This window comes from Physcomitrium patens, chromosome 2 (assembly GCF_059467195.1).
Source record: "Physcomitrium patens ecotype Gransden chromosome 2, ASM5946719v1, whole genome shotgun sequence".
Taxonomy (NCBI): Eukaryota; Viridiplantae; Streptophyta; class Bryopsida; order Funariales; family Funariaceae; genus Physcomitrium; species Physcomitrium patens.
In genome coordinates, this window is record NC_143411.1 from 26,278,776 (window position 1) to 26,285,000 (window position 6,225).

Here is a 6,225-nt window from a genome sequence, read left to right on the forward strand (position 1 = left end):
GAATACAAATAGAAGATGAAAAGGTAAGAAAGAGAGTGTTGAATGAAAAGAAGGGAGAGAGAGAGAGAGAGACGCATGCACACATATACATAGAGAGGGAGAAAGACAAAGAAAGACGGAGAGAAAGGTCCCACAATGAATAGCCGGTGGAGCGATCAATAGGTGCCACCTTCCTCCACCACTATCAAATCCTTGTTCCTACTAGTCTTGGCCCTTGTCTCAGTTCCACTGCAAGTCCCTATCCCGATTCTTTACCATGGTGTCCATTTCTTTTTTACTTTCATAATTTATTAAAAAAATTATAAAGCTATAATAAATTACACTTCTCCAGCATGTATGTACATATATATATATATATATATATATATATATATTTCTTTTCTCTTTTTTCTTTTTTACTTGTGTAGAATATTGTTATTTATTTATTTATTTTTCTCCCAAAATCCCTAGACTTTAAACCTGACAGGATCTGATGAACTTTTTATCCATAAAAGTTTTACTTTGTCCTCAAATTTTAGAAATTTTGGTTAATTAAGTAAATCTATACTTATACAAGCTGTGTGGTAACTTCAAAGAACTCACACCCTATTGTACTTCTCCAAGTTCCTCCACTTGTCTTTCAAATCAACTTTAGTGCATCTACAAAATGGATTTGCATTGTTGTTCAAAATCTTCTTCCAATGTCCTTTTCCATGCTCTTGGACTTGCCGCTTCTAAAGCTCAATCTCCTCATCTTACCATTTCTTTTGGATTCATCTTTGTGTTGAGCCTGACCCAATCGTAAGAAGAGACTCACCGGGTTTGCATTCACGTACAGTTTGTTCAAAATTGCAAATAATCACCTTGTTATGACGGTCAACCTCCTCAAAAGGCTGCTTCTCCCTGTGCGCTTCATGCATCGAGCCTATCCTACTTGTAATTTTGAAAGGAGACCAAGACGATTCTAAGCCATCAACGGTTTCCTTGGGTGGTACTGTGAAGGCCCTGTTCAAGGTCTTAGGGTTTAGGGTTTAGGGGTTTTAGGGATTAAGGTTACAAGAGTGTCCTAGAGGTTTTTGATCCTAAATTTCTCTCAATATATCTCTTTTTTTTTGTTTTGAATTTTTTCCAAGGCTTACATTGTCTTAAAGCCTTCTATAAATATTTTTATTTTCCAAAAATATGTGTTTTTTTTAGATTTTTGGATTTAAAAATCGGAACTAGGGTCTAGGTTTAGGGTTTAGGGTTTAGGGTTTAATTAGGATCTACAGACCTTAATTAAGGATCTAAGTTTTAAAAGATGTGAGATTCATGCATAGAGTTGATAGCCACATACCTCAAATGGCTAAGTGGGATTTTCACGAAACTGACGTGGGACTAGAATCTCACGCTTTTCGTGCACACACACCGTCCTTCCACCATAAACCGGATGTGACTTTCATGTCCACTTCGGCCCTAGCAGAGTATAGGATCCACAAAAACATCACATACCTGAACAAGTATTGGAGGTATAATATGTGATCAGGATGGACTCCTTCTTCGTGACTTCTCAACAACCGGTTCCGAAGTAGCACAAAAATCAGGCGGGGCAATGCTTATAGTTGGGAGCACCCTGAGAACGCCACATCCAACCTGCTGTGAATGTTGGGCTGTTTGAATTCGGCAAGCTTGCAGTAGTCGTCGTATTGTACGATGAGAATCATCAGCAAATCATGTAGGAGGGCGCGTGCTTCCTTTACACTTTCATCCAAAGATGTTCGAATGATCTGTCATTTGGCAGAGTGGGATGGACAGGTGACTTTTACATATCGCCAAAGATTTTACAAAATTACATCTGTTTTACTAGACTTCATGAATCACTAAAAACAAGATCATAGTTACAACAAAAAGTACGCTAGTTTACATTTGCATGACTTGGAACCTTTCGGAGTAACTTCTGTATTAGGACGACTAAGATAACCTCGATGTTTGTGCTCTCGTACAACTCTATAAGATTAGCAGCTACATCTATTTGCAGGGTGCGCAACCAGCTGCACCTCTTCACGGTATAAGCTTGACTACAACCACATGAAAGCACCACATGTTATAGAACTGTCGATGATTTGTAATGTGCAATAAGTTATGCTTCATCTTTGGAGTTCAAGGTCGACGCCGCCAGGATGGATCCTACTGATGTTCCTGTCTGGCCTCATCCTGGATCGAAGTCCGCATCTACCACCACCGTCAGTCCAACCGACAAGGTAGACGTCGATACGACCTGCTTCATGGTAGCCCTTTGCAACCTTTGTAGTCTGGTCGGAGAAGTCGTGCATCTGGCGAATCGTAAAGTCAGCCTAAGCAAACTTGGGATCTTTCAAGAAATGGGTGCATGTGAGTTCTGATCTTGTTGTCATGAAAGTGAACCAGGTTTAGGGTTTAGGGTTTAGGGTTACAAGGGTGTCCCCGGTTTTCGGGCATAATTATTTTTGGATTTTGACTTGACCTACCCCCCCATTTATGGTGTCTAGGATGTCAATGGTATAATTCTTTTCCTATACAAGTTTATAGTTTGGAAGATTTAGCTACTTTGACTTGGAGTTTAGGGTTTTGACTTTTGTCATACAAGGTTTTTTGAAATTTTTGAAAAGTCCATTGGATTTGTTTAAGGGTTGCCAATTCTAAATATGGGCTTGAAGTTTTGAAAAGGTGCATATATTTGTAGGTATTAAGTGTTTGACTATTTTGACTTTTGAGTTGACTTTGCATATGAATAGGAATTTTGAAGTTTTGATTTGAGCTATCCCCCTATTTTAAGGGTCTAGGAATCTAATGATGGTCTTGAAATCCTATACATGTTTTTCAATTTTGAGATATAAGGCGTTTGACTTGATACAATTTTCTGTTGACTTTTTGTATACTTTATTGTTTTGAATTTTTGATTTGACCTATCCCCCTATTTATCATGCTTCTGATTCCAATGGTATGTTTAAAATTTTCAGCAAGTTTATAGTTTAGGAGATATGAGATTTTCAAAATAGCAAAATTTGCCTTTCATTAATATATGAAAAAAATATTATAAAAATATGAAATAAATACATAGAGACTTTTGGACATTATAATAATATATTGGATAATTTATATAGGTAAATGTCTTTTTTTTTTTTGGAAAATATCATATTTATACTATATGTACATATGATTTAACTTTATATTATATGTGTTCTAAGCCTATGCAATGGATTGAACATGATTCCGCCAATTTGCACCATATTCTTGAATGAAGTGGCAAGCTCCTCCAACACGATCTTCATACACTCCATCCTTTTTCCAATATGCACCACTATTGGTCTTCTTTAACATCAAGCCATCTACACGTCTATCTACGACCCTACTATGAACAAACCAATGTGCATTGTGAAGAAATTCAAAGATGAGAGGACGAATATTTGGATCATCTTGCTCCCAACCATCGTAGAGGAATTGCCCCACTTGTATCAATGCTTGTTGACTTGCTTGGGCACTTCTCCACTCTCTTGCTTGTTGAAGTTGTCGCTCCATATGCTTGCCACTCCATCCTATTGCTTGTCTAGCAAATGTTAAGGCACTCTTGACTCGAATAGAAGGTGCATATGAATTTCTTCCATGAATCTCATTGGCCAACGTTGCTAAATGACTATGGCATATTTGAAAGAATCTTTGTAAAGATCCTTCTCGTATATCAAAATGACCTCCTATAGCTCTTTCTATGCCAGAATATTCAAAAAGGTCAAGATTACTACAAAGTTTACGTCCATCTATTATTTTCTCTGTACGAACACTAAGCTCCAATCTCATGCCTAAAAGACAATTTCTTGATATATCTTCAGACATTCCTTCCCACTTTGCTAATAGGTCTCGCATTTGATTTAGTCTAATACGCATAGTACGAATTGTCCTAGGCATATCATCTAAACATTGCTTTTGTATGACAGCCAATATTGCATGGCATAACTCTTGATAGAGCTTGACTTTGACTATACGATTGTCTATCTTTGGCTTAAAAGATAATGATCCATATCCTTCTACATTGCACATTTCGTATACTTGATTTTCTATAATCCTTTGACTTTGTAATTGAGCATTACTAAACTTGAAGAGCATAATATTATTCTCTGGAAAATTGACTCCATAGTCATAGAGATTCTTACCAAGAGAAAAAGTATGACCCATTTCTGCATGGTAACGTTCTATGAAAAAATCTATCTTTGGCTCAGCAATAGGAATTTCCCACTTCATACCAAAAAATGAAACTCGACACAATTTTGCACCTAAGAGAAGAAGTGCCTGTGACATAGCAAAAATGGGAATATTGACCTGGTTTCTACTTAAAGTCAAACTGTTAGAATTAATTGTTAATGCTAAACCAAAATCAGTTTGTAAGACTTTTAAAAGTTGATTTTTAAAGTTTTCTCTCTCATCATGGTTATTTCCTGCAAAAACTTTGACAACTATAGGATCTGAAATAACATTTAACCAATCATGAAATTCTTCTAGATCTTTGACTATAATCCTTCGGTTAGCTGGACGAGCCATTATACCAAATAAATTTGGCAAATCTATAGTCAACATGAGAAAACAAGCAGCATCAAGATCCATATACTTAGGATCATTGATCTCTTCACATGTATCTATATTAGTATTTGGTCCAAAAAGTGGTAGAAATCTCTCCAAAGGTGTACTTTCACAACTCTCAATAGACGAAGGAGGGAAGAGACGTCTAAGAGTGTTAGTATTTTGTCCTTCAACATTTTGAGCTTCTACACAAGGTCGAGTGAACTTAGTTTTAGCCATGATGAATCAAAGATTGCAAAAAAAATCTAATGTGAAAAGAATTATTACAAGATTAAGAAATTTGTAAATCAAAGGTCAAATGTCAAATTGTTATGGCAGCAATATCCTTTGACACTCAAACAATCGCTAGTTCTTTTTTTGATTTTTTTTTTTTTCAAAATTTGTTTTTGTAACACAAAATAGACTTGAAGGCGCTTCTGTACATATAAAAATCGTTGCAACCCAATAAGTAAGCAATGAGATATGCCTCTCCAAAGTGGAGTGTTGAAATATTTAGGGCAGCAAGACCCGTTGTCACTCAAATGGCAATTAATCATGCATCCAACATTCAAATTTTAAATTTTTTACTATCAATGAAAGTAGACTTCAAATGGATTCTAGAGGTACTATTTGTTGAAACATCCATTAAAAATACAATTAGATATTAATTTCTATAGTTGAATGTTGAAATCTGTGGGGCTGCAAGACCCTTCGTTACTCAAATGGCTATCAGTCCTATATTATTACTCTAATATCTATGTATTTTTTTTTCAATAAAAATAGACTTCAATTGGATTCTATGGGAATAATTTTCAAAAAAACCCAATAATTATGCAATAAGTTATGTAATTTTAAAGATGAGTGTCAAAATTGTTAAGGCAGCTAGACCTCTTGTCACTCAAACAGCAATTAATTCTACGTCCTAGCTTCAAATTCTAAATTTTTTGTTGTAAAAACAAGTAGACTTCAAGTGGGTTCTAACGGTGTAATTTACATAAATACCCATTAAAATGGAAATTAGATATTTACCTCTAAAGTTGGATGTCGAAATCTGTGGAGCAGCAAGCCTCCTCTTCACTTAATCGACCGCCAATTTGTCGTCCCTTGTCCAAATTGAATGATTGATATCTTTTTGGAAACTAGGCAATGAGAACAACAACCTCCGAAAATTTCATGAAAAAATTCCTCCTCTAGTGTAAGTTATCAGCAATTGAACTATTATCTATGAAAAAGATGACATAAAGAAAACTTCTAGTGTAGAAATCAAGTAAGGAGAGATATGATATGGAAAAGAGAAAAGGTGGAGATTATGGCCTAAGCTCCCAAGTTATATTTGATTTCTAAAACATTAAAAAATTAATATAATTAACTATTGCATATTAAGAATTGTCACCATAAAGCTTGCCATTAACAAGTCGTCAAAAAAATAACAACTATTAAAAGCTTGTCATAACAATGAAGAGGTCGTCAAAAGAAAGCATGTCATAAAGAAGTCGCCAAAGAAATAACAACGATTAAAAGCATGTCATAACAATGAAGAAGACGTTGCCATAAAGCATGTCATAAAGAAGTCGTAAAAAAATTAACAACCCGTAAAAACATGACATAAGAATAAAGAAGATTAAGGAGTAACATGGGTTTAGGGTTTAGGGTGTAGGGTGTAGGGTGTAGGGTTTA